The sequence below is a fragment of the Ambystoma mexicanum genome, chromosome 6p (genome assembly GCF_040938575.1).
Source record: "Ambystoma mexicanum isolate Mex_15411 chromosome 6p, UKY_AmexF1_1, whole genome shotgun sequence".
NCBI lineage: Eukaryota > Metazoa > Chordata > Amphibia > Caudata > Ambystomatidae > Ambystoma > Ambystoma mexicanum.
Window position 1 is genome coordinate 1111207390 of NC_090935.1, and position 23415 is coordinate 1111230804.

Genomic DNA, 23415 nt, shown 5'->3' on the forward strand with positions numbered 1-23415 from the left:
GGCACAAGACTATCTCCCGCAGCTGGCTGCACAGGGATACTTCTGCAGTGGCCTGAGTCTCCTGAAGGGGCAGATTTCCATGAAGAGTTGGGAGGACCTGCATCTGTGGAAATCATCCGACTCAGTCGTGCAGCATGCTGCACAAGACTATCTCCCGCAGCTGGCTGCACAGGGATACTTCTTCAGTGGACTGGGTCTCCTGAAGGGGCACAGTTCCATGAAGAGTTGGGAGGACCTGCACCTGTGGAAAGCATCCGCCTCAGTCGTGCAGCATGCTGGCACAAGACTATCTCCCGCAGCTGGCTGCACAGGGATACTTCTGCAGTGGCCTGAGTCTCCTGAAGGGGCACAGTTCCATGAAGAGTTGGGTGGACCTGGACCTGTGGAAAGCATCCGCCTCAGTCGTGCAGCATGCTGGCACAAGACTATCTCCCGCAGCTGGCTGCACAGGGATACTTTTGCAGTGGCCTGAGTCTCCTGAAGGGGCACAGTTCCAGGAAGAGTTAGGAGGACCTGCACCTGTGAAAGCATCCGCCTCAGTCGTGCAGCATGTTGGCACAAGACTATCTCCCGAAGCTGACTGCACAGGGATACTTCTGCAGTGGCCTGAGTCTCCTGAAGGGGCACAGTTCCATGAAGAGTTGGGTGGACCTGGACCTGTGGAAAGCACCCGCCTCAGTCGTGCAGCATGCTGGCACAAGACTATCTCCCGCAGCTGGCTGCACAGGGATACTTCTGCAGTGGTCGTAGTCTCCTGAAGGGGCACAGGTTCCAGGAAGAGTTAGGAGGACCTGCACCTGTGAAAGCATCCGCCTCAGTCGTGCAGCATGCTGGCACAAGACTATCTCCCGCAGCTGACTGCACAGGGATACTTCTGCAGTGGCCTGAGTCTCCTGAAGGGGCACAGTTCTATGAAGAGTTTCGTGGACCTGGACCTGTGGAAAGCATCCGCCTCAGTCGTGCAGCATGCTGGCACAAGACTATCTCCCGCAGCTGGCTGCACAGGGATACTTCTGCAGTGGCCTGAGTCTCCTGAAGGGGCACAGTTCCATGAAGAGTTGGGAGGACTTGCACCTCTGGAAAGCATCCGACTCAGTCGTGCAGCATGCTGGCACAAGACTATCTCCCGATGCTGGCTGCACAGGGATACTTCTGCAGTGGCCTGAGTCTCCTGAAGGGGCACAGTTCCATGAAGAGATGGGAGGACCTACATCTGTGGAAAGCATCCGCCTCAGTCGTGCAGCATGCTGGCACAAGACTATCTCCCGCAGCTGGCTGCACAGGGATACTTCTGCAATGGCCTGAGTCTCCTGAAGGGACACAGTTCCATGAAGACATGGGAGGACCTACATCTGTGGAAAGCATCCGCCTCAGTCGTGCAGCATGCTGGCACAAGACTATCTCCCGCAGCTGGCTGCACAGGGATACTTCTGCAGTGGCCTGAGTCTCCTGAAGGGGCACATTTCCATGAAGAGTTGGGAGGACCTGCACCTGTGGAAAGCATCCGCCTCAGTCGTGCAGCATGCTGGCACAAGACTATCTCCCGCAGCTGGCTGCACAGGGATACTTCTGCAGTGGCCTGAGTCTCCTGAAAGGGCACAGTTCCATGAAGAGTTGGGAGGACCTGCACCTGTGGAAAGCATCCGCCTCAGTCGTGCAGCATGCTGGCACAAGACTATCTCCCGCAGCTGGCTGCACAGGGATACTTCTGCAGTGGCCTGAGTCTCCTGAAGGGGCACAGTTCCATGAAGAGTTGGGAGGACCTGCACCTGTGGAAAGCATCCGCCTCAGTCGTGCAGCAAGCTGGCACATGATTATCTCCTGCAGCTGGCTGCACAGGGATACTTCTGCAGTGGCCTGAGTCTCCTGAAGGGGCACAGTTCCATGAAGAGTTGGGTGGACCTGCACCTGTGAAAGCATCCGCTTCAGTCGTGCAGCATGCTGGCACAAGACTATCTCCCACAGCTGGCTAGACAGGGATACTTCTGCAGTGGCCTGAGTCTCCTGAAGGGACACAGTTCCATGAAGAGTTGGGAGGACTTGCACCTCTGGAAAGCATCCGACTCAGTCGTGTAGCATGCTGGCACAAGACTATCTCCTGATGCTGGCTGCACAGGGATACTTCTGCAGTGGCCTGAGTCTCCTGAAGGGGCACAGTTCCATGAAGAGTTGGGAGGACCTACATCTGTGGAAAGCATCCGCCTTGGTCGTGCAGCATGCTGGCACAAGACTATCTCCCGCAGCTGGCTGCACAGGGATACTTCTGCAGTGGCCTGAGTCTCCTGAAGGGGCACAGTTCCATGAAGAGTTGGGAGAACCTGCACCTGTGGAAAGCGTCTGCCTCAGTCGTGCAGCATGCTGGCACAAGACTATCTCCCGCAGCTGGCTGCACAGGGATACTTCTGCAGTGGCCTGAGTCTCCTGAAGGGGCAGATTTCCATGAAGAGTTGGGAGGACCTGCATCTGTGGAAATCATCCGCCTCAGTCGTGCAGCATGCTGCACAAGACTATCTCACGCAGCTGGCTGCACAGGGATACTTCTTCAGTGGACTGAGTCTCCTGAAGGGGCACAGTTCCATGAAGAGTTGGGAGGACCTGCACCTGTGGAAAGCATCCGCCTCAGTCGTGCAGCATGCTGGCACAAGACTATCTCCCGCAGCTGGCTGCACAGGGATACTTCTGCAGTGACCTGAGTCTCCTGAAGGGGCACAGTTCCATGAAGAGTTGGGACGACCTACATCTGTGGAAAGCATCCGCCTCAGTCGTGCAGCATGCTGGCACAAGACTATCTCCCGATGCTGGCTGCACAGGGATACTTCTGCAGTGGCCTGAGTCTCCTGAAGGGGCACAGTTCCATGAAGAGATGGGAGGACCTACATCTGTGGAAAGCATCCGCCTCAGTCGTGCAGCATGCTGGCACAAGTCTATCTCCCGCAGCTGGCTGCACAGGGATACTTCTGCAGTGGCCTAAGTCTCCTGAAGGGGCACAGTTCCATGAAGAGTTGGGAGGACCTGCACCTGTGGAAAGCATCCGCCTCAGTCGTGCAGCATGCTGGCACAAGACTATCTCCCGCAGCTGGCTGCACAGGGATACTTCTGCAGTGGCCTGAGTCTCCTGAAGGGGCCGATTTCCATGAAGAGTTGGGAGGACCTGCACCTGTGGAAAGCATCCGCCTCAGTCGTGCAGCATGCTGCCACAAGACTATCTCCCGCAGCTGGCTGCACAGGGATACTTCTGCAGTGGCCTGAGTCTCCTGAAGGGGCACAGTTCCATGAAGAGTTGGGAGGACCTGCACCTGTGGAAAGCATCCGCCTCAGTCATGCAGCATGCTGGCACAAGACTGTCTCCCGCAGCTGGCTGCAGAGGGATACTTCTGCAGTGGCCTGAGTTTCCTGAAGGGGCACAGTTCCATGAAGAGTTGGGAGGACCTACACCTGTGGAAAGCATCCACCTTAGTCGTGCAGCATGCTTGCACAAGACTATCTCCCGCAGCTGGCTGCACAGGGATACTTCTGCAGTGGACTGAGTCTCCTGAAGGGGCACAGTTCCATGAAGAGTTGGGAGGACCTGCACCTGTGGAAAGCATCCGCCTCAGTCGTGCAGCATGCTGGCACAAGACTATCTCCCGCAGCTGGCTGCACAGGGATACTTCTGCAGTGGTCGTAGTCTCCTGAAGGGGCACAGTTCCATGAAGAGTTAGGAGGACCTTCACCTGTGAAAGCATCCGCCTCAGTCGTGCAGCATGCTTGCACAAGACTATCTCCCGCAGCTGGCTGCACAGGGATACTTCTGCAGTGGCCTGAGTCTCCTGAAGGGGCACAGTTCCATGAAGAGTTGAGAGAACCAGCACCTGTGGAAAGCATCCGCCTCAGTCGTGCAGCATGCTGCCACAAGACTATCTCCCGCAGCTGGCTGCACAGGGATACTTCTGCAATGGTCGTAGTCTCCTGAAGGGGCACAGTTCCAGGAAGTGTTAGGAGGACCTTCACCTGTGAAAGCATCCGCCTCAGTCGTGCAGCATGCTGGCACAAGACTATCTCCCGCAGCTGACTGCACAGGGATACTTCTGCAGTGGCCTGAGTCTCCTGAAGGGGCACAGTTCCATGAAGAGTTGGGTGGACCTGGACCTGTGGAAAGCATCCGCCTCAGTCGTGCAGCATGCTGGCACAAGACTATCTCCCGCAGCTGGCTGCACAGGGATACTTCTGCAGTGGCCTGAGTCTCCTGAAGGGGCACAGTTCCAGGAAGAGTTGGGAGGACCTGCACCTGTGAAAGCATCCGCCTCAGTCGTGCAGCATGCTGGCACAAGACTATCTCCCACAGCTGGCTAGACAGGGATACTTCTGCAGTGGCCTGAGTCTCCTGAAGGGACACAGTTCCATGAAGAGTTGGGAGGACTTGCACCTCTGGAAAGCATCCGACTCAGTCGTGTAGCATGCTGGCACAAGACTATCTCCCGATGCTGGCTGCACAGGGATACTTCTGCAGTGGCCTGAGTCTCCTGAAGGGGCACAGTTCCATGAAGAGTTGGGAGGACCTACATCTGTGGAAAGCATCCGCCTTGGTCGTGCAGCATGCTGGCACAAGACTATCTCCCGCAGCTGGCTGCACAGTGATACTTCTGCAGTGGCATGAGTCTCCTGAAGGGGCACAGTTCCATGAAGAGTTGGGAGGACCTGCCCCTGTGGAAAGCATCTGCCTCAGTCGTGCAGCATGCTGGCACAAGACTATCTCCTGCAGCTGGCTGCACAGGGATACTTCTGCAGTGGCCTGAGTCTCCTGAAGGGGCAGATTTCCATGAAGAGTTGGGAGGACCTGCATCTGTGGAAATCATCCGCCTCAGTCGTGCAGCATGCTGCACAAGACTATCTCCCGCAGCTGGCTGCACAGGGATACTTCTTCAGTGGACTGAGTCTCCTGAAGGGGCACAGTTCCAGGAAGAGTTAGGAGGACCTGCACCTGTGAAAGCATTCACCTCAGTCGTGCAGCATGTTGGCACAAGACTATCTCCCGAAGCTGACTGCACAGGGATACTTCTGCAGTGGCCTGAGTCTCCTGAAGGGGCACAGTTCCATGAAGAGTTGGGTGGACCTGGACCTGTGGAAAGCATCCGCCTCAGTCGTGCAGCATGCTGGCACAAGACTATCTCCCGCAGCTGGCTGCACAGGGATACTTCTGCAGTGGTTGTAGTCTCCTGAAGGCGCACAGTTCCAGGAAGAGTTAGGAGGACCTGCACCTGTGAAAGCATCCGCCTCAGTCGTGCAGCATGCTGGCACAAGACTATCTCCAGCAGCTGACTGCACAGGGATACTTCTGCTGTGGCCTGAGTCTACTGAAGGGGCAGATTTCCATGAAGAGTTGGGAGGACCTGCATCTGTGGAAATCATCCGCCTCAGTCGTGCAGCATGCTGCACAAGACTATCTCCCGCAGCTGGCTGCACAGGGATACTTCTTCAGTGGACTGAGTCTCCTGAAGGGGCACAGTTCCATGAAGAGTTGGGAGGACCTGCACCTGTGGAAAGCATCCGCCTCAGTCCTGCAGCATGCTGGCACAAGACTATCTCCCGCAGCTGGTCGCACAGGGATACTTCTGCAGTGGCCTGAGTCTCCTGAAGGGGCACAGTTCCATGAAGAGTTGGGAGGACCTACATCTGTGGAAAGCATCCGCCTCAGTCGTGCAGCATGCTGGCACAAGACTATCTCCCGCAGCTGGCTGCACAGGGATACATTTGCAGTGGCCTGAGACTCCTGAAGGGGCACAGTTCCAGGAAGAGTTAGGAGGACCTGCACCTGTGAAAGCATTCACCTCAGTCGTGCAGCATGTTGGCACAAGACTATCTCCCGAAGCTGACTGCACAGGGATACTTCTGCAGTGGCCTGAGTCTCCTGAAGGGGCACAGTTCCATGAAGAGTTGGGTGGACCTGGACCTGTGGAAAGCATCCGCCTCAGTCGTGCAGCATGCTGGCACAAGACTATCTCCCGCAGCTGGCTGCACAGGGATACTTCTGCAGTGGTTGTAGTCTCCTGAAGGCGCACAGTTCCAGGAAGAGTTAGGAGGACCTGCACCTGTGAAAGCATCCGCCTCAGTCGTGCAGCATGCTGGCACAAGACTATCTCCAGCAGCTGACTGCACAGGGATACTTCTGCTGTGGCCGGAGTCTCCTGAAGGGGCACAGTTCCATGAAGAGTTGGGTGGACCTGGACCTGTGGAAAGCATCCGCCTCAGTCGTGCAGCATGCTGGCACAAGACTATCTCCCGCAGCTGGCTGCACAGGGATACTTCTGCAGTGGTCTGAGTCTCCTGAAGGGGCACAGTTCCATGAAGAGTTGGGAGGACTTGCACCTCTGGAAAGCTTCTGACTCAGTCGTGCAGCATGCTGGCACAAGACTATCTCCCGATGCTGGCTGCACAGGGATACTTCTGCAGTGGCCTGAGTCTACTGAAGGGACACAGTTCCATGAAGAGATGGGAGGACCTACATCTGTGGAAAGCATCCGCCTCAGTCGTGCAGCATGCTGGCACAAGACTATCTCCCGCAGCTGGCTGCACAGGGATACTTCTGCAGTGGCCTGAGTCTCCTGAAGGGGCACAGTTCCATGAAGAGTTGGGAGGACCTGCACCTGTGGAAAGCATCCGCCTCAGTCGTGCAGCATGCTTGCACAAGACTATCTCCCGCAGCTGGCTGCACAGGGATACTTCTGCAGTGGCCTGAGTCTCCTGAAGGGGCACATTTCCATGAAGAGGTGGGAGGACCTGCACCTGTGGAAAGCATCCGCCTCAGTCGTGCAGCATGCTGGCACAAGACTATCTCCCGCAGCTGGCTGCACAGGGATACTTCTGCAGTGGCCTGAGTCTCCTGAAAGGGCACAGTTCCATGAAGAGTTGGGAGGACCTGCACCTGTGGAAAGCATCCGCCTCAGTCGTGCAGCATGCTGGCACAAGACTATCTCCCGCAGCTGGCTGCACAGGGATACTTCTGCAGTGGCCTGAGTCTCCTGAAGGGGCACAGCTCCATGAAGAGTTGGGAGGACTTGCACCTGTGGAAAGCATCCGCCTCAGTCGTGCAGCATGCTGGCACAAGATTATCTCCCGCAGCTGGCTGCACAGGGATACTTCTGCAGTGGCCTGAGTCTCCTGAAGGGGCACAGTTCCATGAAGAGTTGGGTGGACCTGCACCTGTGAAAGCATCCGCCTCAGTCGTGTAGCATGCTGGCACAAGACTATCTCCCGATGCTGGCTGCACAGGGATACTTCTGCAGTGGCCTGAGTCTCCTGAAGGGGCACAGTTCCATGAAGAGTTCGGAGGACCTACATCTGTGGAAAGCATCCGCCTTGGTCGTGCAGCATGCTGGCACAAGACTATCTCCCGCAGCTGGCTGCACAGGGATACTTCTGCAGTGGCCTGAGTCTCCTGAAGGGGCACGGTTCCATGAAGAGTTGGGAGGACCTGCACCTGTGGAAAGCATCTGCCTCAGTCGTGCAGCATGCTGGCACAAGACTATCTCCCGCAGCTGGCTGCACAGGGATACTTCTGCAGTGGCCTGAGTCTCCTGAAAGGGCACAGTTCCATGAAGAGTTGGGAGGACCTGCACCTGTGGAAAGCATCCGCCTCAGTCGTGCAGCATGCTGGCACAAGACTATCTCCCGCAGCTGGCTGCACAGGGATACTTCTGCAGTGGCCTGAGTCTCCTGAAGGGGCACAGCTCCATGAAGAGTTGGGAGGACCTGCACCTGTGGAAAGCATCCGCCTCAGTCGTGCAGCATGCTGGCACAAGATTATCTCCCACAGCTGGCTAGACAGGGATACTTCTGCAGTGGCCTGAGTCTCCTGAAGGGACACAGTTCCATGAAGAGTTGGGAGGACTTGCACCTCTGGAAAGCATCCGACTCAGTCGTGTAGCATGCTGGCACAAGACTATCTCCCGATGCTGGCTGCACAGGGATACTTCTGCAGTGGCCTGAGTCTCCTGAAGGGGCACAGTTCCATGAAGAGTTGGGAGGACCTACATCTGTGGAAAGCATCCGCCTTGGTTGTGCAGCATGCTGGCACAAGACTATCTCCCGCAGCTGGCTGCACAGGGATACTTCTGCAGTGGCCTGAGTCTCCTGAAGGGGCACGGTTCCATGAAGAGTTGGGAGGACCTGCACCTGTGGAAAGCATCTGCCTCAGTCGTGCAGCATGCTGGCACAAGACTATCTCCCGCAGCTGGCTGCACAGGGATACTTCTGCAGTGGCCTGAGTCTCCTGAAGGGGCAGATTTCCATGAAGAGTTGGGAGGACCTGCTCCTGTGGAAAGCATCCGCCTCAGTCGTGCAGCATGCTGGCACAAGACTATCTCCCGCAGCTGGCTGCACAGGGATACTTCTGCAGTGACCTGAGTCTCCTGAAGGGGCACAGTTCCATGAAGAGTTGGGACGACCTACATCTGTGGAAAGCATCCGCCTCAGTCGTGCAGCATGCTGGCACAAGACTATCTCCCGCAGCTGACTGCACAGGGATACTTCTGCAGTGGCCTGAGTCTCCTGAAGGGGCACAGTTCCATGAAGAGTTGGGTGGACCTGGACCTGTGGAAAGCATCCGCCTCAGTCGTGCAGCATGCTGGCACAAGACTATCTCCCGCAGCTGGCTGCACAGGGATACTTTTGCAGTGGTCTGAGTCTCCTGAAGGGGCACAGTTCCAGGAAGAGTTAGGAGGACCTGCACCTGTGAAAGCATCCGCCTTAGTCGTGCAGCATGTTGGCACAAGACTATCTCCCGAAGCTGACTGCACAGGGATACTTCTGCAGTGGCCTGAGTCTCCTGAAAGGGCACAGTTCCATGAAGAGTTGGGTGGACCTGGACCTGTGGAAAGCACCCGCCTCAGTCGTGCAGCATGCTGGCACAAGACTATCTCCCGCAGCTGGCTGCACAGGGATACTTCTGCAGTGGTCGTAGTCTCCTGAAGGGGCACAGTTCCAGGAAGAGTTAGGAGGACCTGCACCTGTGAAAGCATCCGCCTCAGTCGTGCAGCATGCTGGCACAAGACTATTTCCCGATGCTGGCTGCACAGGGATACTTCTGCAGTGGCCTGAGTCTCCTGAAGGGGCACAGTTCCATGAAGAGATGGGAGGACCTACATCTGTGGAAAGCATCCGCCTCAGTCGTGCAGCATGCTGGCACAAGACTATCTCCCGCAGCTGGCTGCACATGGATACTTCTGTAGTGGCCTAAGTCTCCTGAAGGGGCACAGTTCCATGAAGAGTTGGGAGGACCTGCACCTGTGGAAAGCATCCGCCTCAGTCGTGCAGCATGCTGGCACAAGACTATCTCCCGCAGCTGGCTGCACAGGGATACTTCTGCAGTGGCCTGAGTCTCCTGAAGGGGCCGATTTCCATGAAGAGTTGGGAGGACCGGCACCTGTGGAAAGCATCCGCCTCAGTCGTGCAGCATGCTGCCACAAGACTATCTCCCGCAGCTGGCTGCACAGGGATACTTCTGCAGTGGCCTGAGTCTCCTGAAGGGGCACAGTTCCATGAAGATTTGGGAGGACCTGCACCTGTGGAAAGCATCCGCCTCAGTCATGCAGCATGCTGGCACAAGACTGTCTCCCGCAGCTGGCTGCAGAGGGATACTTCTGCAGTGGCCTGAGTTTCCTGAAGGGGCACAGTTCCATGAAGAGTTGGGAGGACCTGCACCTGTGGAAAGCATCCACCTTAGTCGTGCAGCATGCTTGCACAAGACTATCTCCCGCAGCTGGCTGCACAGGGATACTTCTGCTGTGGACTGAGTCTCCTGAAGGGCCACAGTTCCATGAAGAGTTGGGAGGAACTGCACCTGTGGAAAGCATCCGCCTCAGTCGTGCAGCATGCTGGCACAAGACTATCTCCCGCAGCTGGCTGCACAGGGATACTTCTGCAGTGGCCTGAGTCTCCTGAAGGGGCACAGTTCCATGAAGAGTTGGGAGGACCTGCACCTGTGGAAAGCATCCGCCTCAGTCGTGCAGCATGCTGGCACAAGACTATCTCCCGCAGCTGGCTGCACAGGGATACTTCTGCAGTGGCCTGAGTCTACTAAAGGGGCACAGTTCCAGGAAGAATTGGGAGGACCTGCACCTGTGAAAGCATCCACCTCAGTCGTGCAGCATGCTGGCACAAGACTATCTCCCGCAGCTGACTGCACAGGGATACTTCTGCAGTGGCCTGAGTCTCCTGAAGGGGCACAGTTGCATGAAGAGTTGGGAGGACCTGCACCTGTGCAAAGCATCCACCTCAGTCGTGCAGCATGCTGGCACAAGACTGTCTCCCGCAGCTGGCTGCACAGGGATACTTCTGCAGTGGACTGAGTCTCCTGAAGGGGCACAGTTCCATGAAGAGTTGAGAGAACCAGCACCTGTGGAAAGCATCCGAATCAGTCGTGCAGCATGCTGCCACAAGACTATCTCCCGCAGCTGGCTGCACAGGGATACTTCTGCAGTGGTCGTAGTCTCCTGAAGGGGCACAGTTCCAGGAAGAGTTAGGAGGACCTTCACCTGTGAAAGCATCCGCCTCAGTCGTGCAGCATGCTGGCACAAGACTATCTCCCGCAGCTGACTGCACAGGGATACTTCTGCAGTGGCCTGAGTCTCCTGAAGGGGCACAGTTCCATGAAGAGTTGGGTGGACCTGGACCTGTGGAAAGCATCCGCCTCAGTCGTGCAGCATGCTGGCACAAGACTATCTCCCGCAGCTGGCTGCACAGGGATACTTCTGCAGTGGCCTGAGTCTCCTGAAGGGGCACAGTTCCAGGAAGAGTTGGGAGGACCTGCACCTGTGAAAGCATCTGCCTCAGTCGTGCAGCATGCTGGCACAAGACTATCTCCCACAGCTGGCTAGACAGGGATACTTCTGCAGTGGCCTGAGTTTCCTGAAGGGACACAGTTCCATGAAGAGTTGGGAGGACTTGCACCTCTGGAAAGCATCCGACTCAGTCGTGTAGCATGCTGGCACAAGACTATCTCCCGATGCTGGCTGCACAGGGATACTTCTGCAGTGGCCTGAGTCTCCTGAAGGGGCACAGTTCCATGAAGAGTTGGGAGGACCTACATCTGTGGAAAGAATCCGCCTTGGTCGTGCAGCATGCTGGCACAAGACTATCTCCTGCAGCTGGCTGCACAGGGATACTTCTGCAGTGGCCTGAGTCTCCTGAAGGGGCACAGTTCCATGAAGAGTTGGGTGGACCTGCACCTGTGAAAGCATCCGCCTCAGTCGTGCAGCATGCTGGCACAAGACTATCTCCCACAGCTGGCTAGACAGGGATACTTCTGCAGTGGCCTGAGTCTCCTGAAGGGACACAGTTCCATGAAGAGTTGGGAGGACTTGCACCTCTGGAAAGCATCCGACTCAGTCGTGTAGCATGCTGGCACAAGACTATCTCCCGATGCTGGCTGCACAGGGATACTTCTGCAGTGGCCTGAGTCTCCTGAAGGGGCACAGTTCCATGAAGAGTTGGGAGGACCTACATCTGTGGAAAGCATCCGCCTTGGTCGTGCAGCATGCTGGCACAAGACTATCTCCCGCAGCTGGCTGCACAGGGATACTTCTGCAGTGGCCTGAGTCTCCTGAAGGGGCACGGTTCCATGAAGAGTTGGGAGGACCTGCACCTGTGGAAAGCATCTGCCTCAGTCGTGCAGCATGCTGGCACAAGACTATCTCCCGCAGCTGGCTGCACAGGGATACTTCTGCAGTGGCCTGAGTCTCCTGAAGGGGCAGAATTCCATGAAGAGTTGGGAGGACCTGCTCCTGTGGAAAGCATCCGCCTCAGTCGTGCAGCATGCTGGCACAAGACTATCTCCCGCAGCTGGCTGCACAGGGATACTTCTGCAGTGACCTGAGTCTCCTGAAGGGGCACAGTTCCATGAAGAGTTGGGACGACCTACATCTGTGGAAAGCATCCGCCTCAGTCGTGCAGCATGCTGGCACAAGACTATCTCCCGCAGCTGACTGCACAGGGATACTTCTGCAGTGGCCTAAGTCTCCTGAAGGGGCACAGTTCCATGAAGAGTTGGGTGGACCTGGACCTGTGGAAAGCATCCGCCTCAGTCGTGCAGCATGCTGGCACAAGACTATCTCCCGCAGCTGGCTGCACAGGGATACTTTTGCAGTGGCCTGAGTCTCCTGAAGGGGCACAGTTCCAGGAAGAGTTAGGAGGACCTGCACCTGTGAAAGCATCCGCCTCAGTCGTGCAGCATGTTGGCACAAGACTATCTCCCGAAGCTGACTGCACAGGGATACTTCTGCAGTGGCCTGAGTCTCCTGAAGGGGCACAGTTCCATGAAGAGTTGGGTGGACCTGGACCTGTGGAAAGCACCCGCCTCAGTCGTGCAGCATGCTGGCACAAGACTATCTCCCGCAGCTGGCTGCACAGGGATACTTCTGCAGTGGTCGTAGTCTCCTGAAGGGGCACAGTTCCAGGAAGAGTTAGGAGGACCTGCACCTGTGAAAGCATCCGCCTCAGTCGTGCAGCATGCTGGCACAAGACTATTTCCCGATGCTGGCTGCACAGGGATACTTCTGCAGTGGCCTGAGTCTCCTGAAGGGGCACAGTTCCATGAAGAGATGGGAGGACCTACATCTGTGGAAAGCATCCGCCTCAGTCGTGCAGCATGCTGGCACAAGACTATCTCCCGCAGCTGGCTGCACATGGATACTTCTGTAGTGGCCTAAGTCTCCTGAAGGGGCACAGTTCCATGAAGAGTTGGGAGGACCTGCACCTGTGGAAAGCATCCGCCTCAGTCGTGCAGCATGCTGGCACAAGACTATCTCCTGCAGCTGGCTGCACAGGGATACTTCTGCAGTGGCCTGAGTCTCCTGAAGGGGCCGATTTCCATGAAGAGTTGGGAGGACCTGCACCTGTGGAAAGCATCCGCCTCAGTCGTGCAGCATGCTGCCACAAGACTGTCTCCCGCAGCTGGCTGCAGAGGGATACTTCTGCAGTGGCCTGAGTTTCCTGAAGGGGCACAGTTCCATGAAGATTTGGGAGGACCTGCACCTGTGGAAAGCATCCGCCTCAGTCATGCAGCATGCTGGCACAAGACTGTCTCCCGCAGCTGGCTGCAGAGGGATACTTCTGCAGTGGCCTGAGTTTCCTGAAGGGGCACAGTTCCATGAAGAGTTGGGAGGACCTGCACCTGTGGAAAGCATCCACCTTAGTCGTGCAGCATGCTTGCACAAGACTATCTCCCGCAGCTGGCTGCACAGGGATACTTCTGCAGTGGACTGAGTCTCCTGAAGGGGCACAGTTCCATGAAGAGTTGGGAGGAACTGCACCTGTGGAAAGCATCCGCCTCAGTCGTGCAGCATGCTGGCACAAGACTATCTCCCGCAGCTGGCTGCACAGGGATACTTCTGCAGTGGCCTGAGTCTCCTGAAGGGGCACAGTTCCATGAAGAGTTGGGAGGACCTGCACCTGTGGAAAGCATCCGCCTCAGTCGTGCAGCATGCTGGCACAAGACTATCTCCCGCAGCTGGCTGCACAGGGATACTTCTGCAGTGGCCTGAGTCTCCTAAAGGGGCACAGTTCCAGTAAGAATTGGGAGGACCTGCACCTGTGAAAGCATCCACCTCAGTCGTGCAGCATGCTGGCACAAGACTATCTCCCGCAGCTGACTGCACAGGGATACTTCTGCAGTGGCCTGAGTCTCCTGAAGGGGCACAGTTGCATGAAGAGTTGGGAGGACCTGCACCTGTGGAAAGCATCCGCCTCAGTCGTGCAGCATGCTGCCACAAGACTATCTCCCGCAGCTGGCTGCACAGGGATACTTCTGCAGTGGTCGTAGTTTCCTGAAGGGGCACAGTTCCAGGAAGAGTTAGGAGGACCTTCACCTGTGAAAGCATCCGCCTCAGTCGTGCAGCATGCTGGCACAAGACTATCTCCCGCAGCTGACTGCACAGGGATACTTCTGCAGTGGCCTGAGTCTCCTGAAGGGGCACAGTTCCATGAAGAGTTGGGTGGACCTGGACCTGTGGAAAGCATCCGCCTCAGTCGTGCAGCATGCTGGCACAAGACTATCTCCCGCAGCTGGCTGCACAGGGATACTTCTGCAGTGGCCTGAGTCTCCTGAAGGGGCACAGTTCCAGGAGGAGTTGGGAGGACCTGCACCTGTGAAAGCATCCACCTCAGTCGTGCAGCATGCTTGCACAAGACTATCTCCCGCAGCTGGCTGCACAGGGATACTTCTGCAGTGGACTGAGTCTCCTGAAGGGGCACAGTTCCATGAAGAGTTGGGAGGACCTGCACCTCTGGAAAGCATCCGACTCAGTCGTGTAGCATGCTGGCACAAGACTATCTCCCGATGCTGGCTGCACAGGGATACTTCTGCAGTGGCCTGAGTCTCCTGAAGGGGCACAGTTCCATGAAGAGTTGGGAGGACCTGCACCTGTGGAAAGCATCCGCCTCAGTCGTGCAGCATGCCTGCACAAGACTATCTCCCGGAGCTGGCTGCACAGGGATACTTCTGCAGTGGCCTGAGTCTCCTGAAGGGGCACAGTTCCAGGAAGAGTTAGGAGGACCTGCACCTGTGAAAGCATCCGCCTCAGTCGTGCAGCATGCTGGCACAAGACTATCTCCCGCAGCTGACTGCACAGGGATACATCTGCAGTGGCCTGAGTCTCCTGAAGGGGCACAGTTCCATGAAGAGTTGGGTGGACCTGGACCTGTGGAAAGCATCTGCCTCAGTCGTGCAGCATGCTGGCACAAGACTATCTCCCGCAGCCGGCTGCACAGGGATACTTCTGCAGTGGCCTGAGTCTCCTGAAGGGGCACAGTTCCAGGAAGAGTTGGGAGGACCTGCACCTGTGAAAGCATCCGCCTCAGTCGTGCAGCATGCTGGCACAAGACTATCTCCCGCAGCTGACTGCACAGGGATACTTCTGCAGTGGCCTGAGTCTCCTGAAGGGGCACAGTTCCATGAAGAGTTGGGTGGACCTGAACCTGTGGAAAGCATCCGCTTAAGTCGTGCAGCATGCTGCCACAAGACTGTCTCCCGCAGCTGGCTGCACAGGGATACTTCTGCAGTGGCCTGAGTCTCCTGAAGGGGCACAGTTCCATGAAGAGTTGGGAGGACCTGCACCTGTGGAAAGCATCCGCCTCAGTCGAGCAGCATGCTGGCAGAAGACTATCTCCCGCAGCTGGCTGCACAGGGATACTTCTGCAGTGGCCTGAGTCTCCTGAAGGGGCACAGTTCCATGAAGAGTTGGGAGGACCTGCACCTGTGGAAAGCATCCACCTCATTCGTGCAGCATGCTGGCACAAGACTATCTCCCGCAGCTGGCTGCACAGGGATACTTCTGCAGTGGCCTGAGTCTCCTGAAGGGGCACAGTTCCATGAAGAGTTGGGAGGACCTGCACCTGTGGAAAGCATCCGCCTCAGTCGTGCAGCATGCTTGCACAAGACTATCTCCCGCTGCTGGCTGCACAGGGATACTTCTGCAGTGGTCGTAGTCTCCTGAAGGGGCACAGTTCCAGGAAGAGTTAGGAGGACCTGCACCTGTGAAAGCATCCGCCTCAGTCGTGCAGCATGCTGGCACAAGACTATCTCCCGCAGCTGACTGCACAGGGATACATCTGCAGTGGCCTGAGTCTCCTGAAGGGGCACAGTTCCATGAAGAGTTGGGTGGACCTGGACCTGTGGAAAGCATCTGCCTCAGTCGTGCAGCATGCTGGCACAAGACTATCTCCCGCAGATGGCTGCACAGGGATACTTCTGCAGTGGCCTGAGTCTCCTGAAGGGGCACAGTTCCAGGAAGAGTTGGGAGGACCTGCACCTGTGAAAGCATCAGCCTCAGTCGTGCAGCATGCTGGCACAAGACTATCTCCCGCAGCTGACTGCACAGGGATACTTCTGCAGTGGCCTGAGTCTCCTGAAGGGGCACAGTTCCATGAAGAGTTGGGTGGACCTGGACCTGTGGAAAGCATCCGCCTCAGTCATGCAGCATGCTGCCACAAGACTATCTCCCGCAGCTGGCTAGACAGCGATACTTCTGCAGTGGCCTGAGTCTCCTGAAGGGGCACAGTTCCATGAAGAGTTGGGAGGACCTGCACCTGTGGAAAGCATCCGCCTCAGTCGTGCAGCATGCTGGCAGAAGACTATCTCCCGCAGCTGGCTGCACAGGGATACTTCTGCAGTGGCCTGAGTCTCCTGAAGGGGCACAGTTCCATGAAGAGTTGGGAGGACCTGCACCTGTGGAAAGCATCCGCCTCAGTCGTGCAGCATGCTTGCACAAGACTGTCTCCCGCAGCTGGCTGCACAGGGATACTTCTGCAGTGGACTAAGTCTCCTGAAGGGGCACAGTTCCATGAAGAGTTGGGAGGACCTGCACCTGTGGAAAGCATCCGCCTCAGTCGTGCAGCATGCTGGCACAAGACTATCTCCCGCAGCCGGCTGCACAGGGATACTTCTGCAGTGGCCTGAGTCTCCTGAAGGGGCACAGTTCCATGAAGAGTTGGGTGGACCTGCACCTGTGGAAAGCATCTGCCTCAGTCGTGCAGCATGCTGCCACAAGACTATCTCCCGCAGCTGGCTGCACAGGGATACTTCTGCAGTGGCCTGAGTCTCCTGAAGGGGCACAGTTCCATGAAGAGTTGGGAGGACCTGCACCTGTGGAAAGCATCCGCCTCAGTCATGCAGCATGCTGGCACAAGACTGTCTCCCGCAGCTGGCTGCAGAGGGATACTTCTGCAGTGGCCTGAGTTTCCTGAAGGGGCACAGTTCCATGAAGAGTTGGGAGGACCTGCACCTGTGGAAAGCATCCACCTCAGTCGTGCAGCATGCTTGCACAAGACTATCTCCCGCAGCTGGCTGCACAGGGATACTTCTGCAGTGGACTGAGTCTCCTGAAGGGGCACAGTTCCATGAAGAGTTGGGAGGACCTGCACCTGTGGAAAGCATCCGCCTCAGTCGTGCAGCATGCTGGCACAAGATTATCTCCCGCATCTGGCTGCACAGGGATACTTCTGCAGTGGCCTGAGTCTCCTGAAGGGGCACAGTTCCATGAAGAGTTGGGTGGACCTGCACCTGTGGAAAGCATCTGCCTCAGTCGTGCAGCATGCTGCCACAAGACTATCTCCCGCAGCTGGCTGCACAGGGATACTTCTGCAGTGGCCTGAGTCTCCTGAAGGGGCACAGTTCCATGAAGAGTTGGGAGGACCTGCACCTGTGGAAAGCATCCGCCTCAGTCATGCAGCATGCTGGCACAAGACTGTCTCCCGCAGCTGGCTGCAGAGGGATACCTCTGCAGTGGCCTGAGTTTCCTGAAGGGGCACAGTTCCATGAAGAGTTGGGAGGACCTGCACCTGTGGAAAGCATCCACCTCAGTCGTGCAGCATGCTGGCACAAGACTATCTCCCGCAGCTGGCTGCACAGGGATACTTCTGCAGTGGCCTGAGTATCCTGAAGGGGCACAGTTCCATGAAGAGTTGGGTGGACCTGCACCTGTGGAAAGCATCCGCCTCAGTCGTGCAGCATGCTGGCACAAGATTATCTCCCGCATCTGGCTGCACAGGGATACTTCTGCAGTGGCCTGAGTCTCCTGAAGGGGCACAGTTCCATGAAGAGTTGGGTGGACCTGCACCTGTGGAAAGCATCTGCCTCAGTCGTGCAGCATGCTGCCACAAGACTATCTCCCGCAGCTGGCTGCACAGGGATACTTCTGCAGTGGCCTGACTCTCCTGAAGGGGCACAGTTCCATGAAGAGTTGGGAGGACCTGCACCTGTGGAAAGCATCCGCCTCAGTCATGCAGCATGCTGGCACAAGACTGTCTCCCGCAGCTGGCTGCAGAGGGATACTTCTGCAGTGGCCTGAGTTTCCTGAAGGGGCACAGTTCCATGAAGAGTTGGGAGGACCTGCACCTGTGGAAAGCATCCGCCTCAGTCGTGCAGCATGCCTGCACAAGACTATCTCCCGCAGCTGGCTGCACAGGGATACCTCTGCAGTGGCCTGAGTCTCCTGAAGGGGCACAGTTCCATGAAGAGTTGGGAGGACCTGCACCTGTGGAAAGCATCCACCTCATTCGTGCAGCATGCTGGCACAAGACTATCTCCCGCAGCTGGCTGCACAGGGATACTTCTGCAGTGGCCTGAGTCTCCTGAAGGGGCACAGTTCCATGAAGAGTTGGGAGGACCTGCACCTGTGGAAAGCATCCGCCTCAGTCGTGCAGCATGCTTGCACAAGACTATCTCCCGCAGCTGGCTGCACAGGGATACTTCTGCAGTGGCCTGAGTCTCCTGAAGGGGCACAGTTCCATGAAGAGTTGGGAGGACCTACATCTGTGGAAAGCATCCGCCTTGGTCGTGCAGCATGCTGGCACAAGACTATCTCCCGCAGCTGGCTGCACAGGGATACTTCTCCAGTGGCCTGAGTCTCCTGAAGGGGCACAGTTCCATGAAGAGTTGGGAGGACCTGCACCTGTGGAAAGCATCTGCCTCAGTCGTGCAGCATGCTGGCACAAGACTATCTCCCGCAGCTGGCTGCACAGGGATACTTCTGCAGTGGCCTGAGTCTCCTGAAGGGGCAGATTTCCATGAAGAGTTGGGAGGACCTGCATCTGTGGAAATCATCCGCCTCAGTCGTGCAGCATGCTGCACAAGACTATCTCCCGCAGCTGGCTGCACAGGGATACTTCTTCAGTGGACTGAGTCTCCTGAAGGGGCACAGTTCCATGAAGAGTTGGGAGGACCTGCACCTGTGGAAAGCATCCGCCTCAGTCGTGCAGCATGCTGGCACAAGACTATTCTCCGCAGCTGGTTGCACAGGGATACTTCTGCAGTGGCCTGAGTCTCCTGAAGGGGCACAGTTCCATGAAGAGTTGGGAGGACCTACATCTGTGGAAAGATTCCGCCTCAGTCGTGCAGCATGCTGGCACAAGACTATCTCCCGCAGCTGACTGCACAGGGATACTTCTGCAGTGGCCTGAGTCTCCTGAAGGGGCACAGTTCCATGAAGAGTTGGGTGGACCTGGACCTGTGGAAAGCATCCGCCTCAGTCGTGCAGCATGCTGGCACAAGACTATCTCCCGCAGCCGGCTGCACAGGGATACTTCTGCAGTGGCCTGAGTCTCCTGAAGGTGCACAGTTCCATGAAGAGTTGGGAGGACCTGCACCTGTGGAAAGCATCCGCCTCAGCCGTGCAGCATGCTTGCACAAGACTATCTCCCGCAGCTGGCTGCACAGGGATACTTCTGCAGTGGCCTGAGTCTCCTGAAGGGGCACAGTTCCATGAAGAGTTGGGAGGACCTGCACCTGTGGAAAGCATCCGCCTCAGTCGTGCAGCATGCTTGCACAAGACTATCTCCCGCAGCTGGCTGCACAGGGATACTTCTGCAGTGGACTGAGTCTCCTGAAGGGGCACAGTTCCATGAAGAGTTGGGAGGACCTGCACCTGTGGAAAGCATCCGCCTCAGTCGTGCAGCATGCTGGCACAAGACTATCTCCCGCAGCTGACTGCACAGGGATACTTCTGCAGTGGCCTGAGTCTCCTGAAGGGGCACAGTTCCATGAAGAGTTGGGAGGACCTGCACCTGTGGAAAGCATCCGCCTCAGTCGTGCAGCATGCTGGCACAAGACTGTCTCCCGCAGCTGGCTGCACAGGGATACTTCTGCAGTGGCCTGAGTCTCCTAAAGGGGCACAGTTCCAGGAAGAATTGGGAGGACCTGCACCTGTGAAAGCATCCATCTCAGTCGTGCAGCATGCTGGCACAAGACTATCTCTCGCAGCTGACTGCACAGGGATACTTCTGCAGTAGCCTGAGTCTCCTGAAGGGGCACAGTTCCATGAAGAGTTGGGTGGACCTGAACCTGTGGAAAGCATCCGCTTAAGTCGTGCAGCATGCTGCCACAAGACTGTCTCCCGCAGCTGGCTGCACAGGGATACTTCTGCAGTGGCCTGAGTCTCCTGAAGGGGCACAGTTCCATGAAGAGTTGGGAGGACCTGCACCTGTGGAAAGCATCCGCCTCAGTCGTGCAGCATGCTGGCAGAAGACTATCTCCCGCAGCTGGCTGCACAGGGATACTTCTGCAGTGGCCTGAGTCTCCTGAAGGGGCACAGTTCCATGAAGAGTTGGGAGGACCTGCACCTGTGGAAAGCATCCGCCTCAGTCGTGCAGCATGCTGGCAGAAGACTATCTCCCGCAACTGGCTGCACAGGGATACTTCTGCAGTGGCCTGAGTCTCCTGAAGGGGCACAGTTCCATGAAGAGTTGGGAGGACCTGCACCTGTGGAAAGCATCCACCTCATTCGTGCAGCATGCTGGCACAAGACTATCTCCCGCAGCTGGCTGCACAGGGATACTTCTGCAGTGGCCTGAGTCTCCTGAAGGGGCACAGTTCCATGAAGAGTTGGGAGGACCTGCACCTGTGGAAAGCATCCGCCTCAGTCGTGCAGCATGCTTGCACAAGACTATCTCCCGCAGCTGGCTGCACCGGGATACTTCTGCAGTGGCCTGAGTCTCCTGAAGGGGCACAGTTCCATGAAGAGTTGAGATGACCTGCACCTGTGGAAAGCATCCACCTCAGTCGTGCAGCATGCTGCCACAAGACTATCTCCCGCTGCTGGCTGCACAGGGATACCTCTGCAGTGGTCGTAGTCTCCTGAAGGGGCACAATTCCAGGAAGAGTTAGGAGGACCTGCACCTGTGAAAGCATCCGCCTCAGTCGTGCAGCATGCTGGCACAAGACTATCTCCCGCAGCTGACTGCACAGGGATACATCTGCAGTGGCCTGAGTCTCCTGAAGGGGCACAGTTCCATGAAGAGTTGGGTGGACCTGGACCTGTGGAAAGCATCTGCCTCAGTCGTGCAGCATGCTGGCACAAGACTATCTCCCGCAGCTGGCTGCACAGGGATACTTCTGCAGTGGCCTGAGTCTCCTGAAGGGGCACAGTTCCAGGAAGAGATGGGAGGACCTGCACCTGTGAAAGCATCCGCCTCAGTCGTGCAGCATGCTGGCACAAGACTATCTCCCGCAGCTGACTGCACAGGGATACTTCTGCAGTGGCCTGAGTCTCCTGAAGGGGCACAGTTCCATGAAGAGTTGGGTGGACCTGGACCTGTGGAAAGCATCCGCCTCAGTCATGCAGCATGCTGCCACAAGACTATCTCCCACAGCTGGCTAGACAGGGATACTTCTGCAGTGGCCTGAGTCTCCTGAAGGGGCACAGTTCCATGAAGAGTTGGGAGGACCTGCACCTGTGGAAAGCATCCGCCTCAGTCGTGCAGCATGCTGGCACAAGACTATCTCCCGCAGCTGGCTGCACAGGGATACCTCTGCAGTGGCCTGAGTCTTCTGAAGGGGCACAGTTCCATGAAGAGTTGGGAGGACCTGCACCTGTGGAAAGCATCCGCCTCAGTCGTGCAGCATGCTTGCACAAGACTATCTCCCGCAGCTGGCTGCACAGGGATACTTCTGCAGTGGACTGAGTCTCCTGAAGGGGCACAGTTCCATGAAGAGTTGGGAGGGCCTGCACCTGTGGAAAGCATCCGCCTCAGTCGTGCAGCTTGCTGGCACAAGACTATCTCCCACAGCCGGCTGCACAGGGATACTTCTGCAGTGGCCTTAGTCTCCTGAAGGGGCACAGTTCCATGAAGAGTTGGGAGGACCTGCACCTGTGGAAAGCATCCACCTCAGCCGTGCAGCATGCTTGCACAAGACTATCTCCCGCAGCCGGCTGCACAGGGATACTTCTGCAGTGGCCTGAGTCTCCTGAAGGGGCACAGTTCCATGAAGAGTTGGGAGGACCTGCACCTGTGGAAAGCATCCGCCTCAGTCGTGCAGCATGCTTGCACAAGACTATCTCCCGCAGCTGGCTGCACAGTGATACTTCTGCAGTGGACTAAGTCTCCTGAAGGGGCACAGTTCCATGACGAGTTGGGAGGACCTGCACCTGTGGAAAGCATCCGCCTCAGTCGTGCAGCATGCTGGCACAAGACTATCTCCCGCAGCTGGCTGCACAGGGATACTTCTGCAGTGGCCTGAGTCTCCTGAAGGGGCACAGTTCCATGAAGAGTTGGGAGGACCTGCACCTGTGGAAAGCATCCGCCTCAGTCGTGCAGCATGCTGGCACAAGACTATCTCCCGCAGCTGGCTGCACAGGGATACTTCTGCAGTGGCCTGAGTCTCCTAAAGGGGCACAGTTCCAGGAAGAATTGGGAGGACCTGCACCTGTGAAAGCATCCACCTCAGTCGTGCAGCATGCTGGCACAAGACTATCTCTCTCAGCTGACTGCACAGGGATACTTCTGCAGGGGCCTGAGTCTCCTGAAGGGGCACAGTTCCATGAAGAGTTGGGAGGACCTGCACCTGTGGAAAGCATCCGCCTCAGTCGTGCAGCATGTTGGCAGAAGACTATCTCCCGCAGCTGGCTGCACAGGGATACTTCTGCAGTGGCCTGAGTCTCCTGAAGGGGCACAGTTCCATGAAGAGTTGGGAGGACCTGCACCTGTGGAAAGCATCCGCCTCAGTCGTGCAGCATGCTGGCAGAAGACTATCTCCCGCAGCTGGCTGCACAGGGATACTTCTGCAGTGGCCTGAGTCTCCTGAAGGGGCACAGTTCCATGAAGAGTTGGGAGGACCTGCACCTGTGGAAAGCATCCACCTCATTCGTGCAGCATGCTGGCACAAGACTATCTCCCGCAGCTGGCTGCACAGGGATACTTCTGCAGTGGCCTGAGTCTCCTGAAGGGGCACAGTTCCATGAAGAGTTGGGAGGACCTGCACCTGTGGAAAGCATCCGCCTCAGTCGTGCAGCATGCTTGCACAAGACTATCTCCCGCAGCTGGCTGCACAGGGATACTTCTGCAGTGGCCTGAGTCTCCTGAAGGGGCACAGTTCCATGAAGAGTTGGGAGGACCTACATCTGTGGAAAGCATCCGCCTTGGTCGTGCAGCATGCTGGCACAAGACTATCTCCCGCAGCTGGCTGCACAGGGATACTTCTGCAGTGGCCTGAGTCTCCTGAAGGGGCACAGTTCCATGAAGAGTTGGGAGGACCTGCACCTGTGGAAAGCATCTGCCTCAGTCGTGCAGCATGCTGGCACAAGACTATCTCCCGCAGCTGGCTGCACAGGGATACTTCTGCAGTGGCCTGAGTCTCCTGAAGGGGCACAGTTCCATGAAGAGTTGGGAGGACCTGCACCTGTGGAAAGCATCCACCTCATTCGTGCAGCATGCTGGCACAAGACTATCTCCCGCAGCTGGCTGCACAGGGATACTTCTGCAGTGGCCTGAGTCTCCTGAAGGGGCACAGTTCCATGAAGAGTTGGGAGGACCTGCACCTGTGGAAAGCATCCGCCTCAGTCGTGCAGCATGCTGGCAGAAGACTATCTCCCGCAGCTGGCTGCACAGGGATACTTCTGCAGTGGCCTGAGTCTCCTGAAGGGGCACAGTTCCATGAAGAGTTGGGAGGAC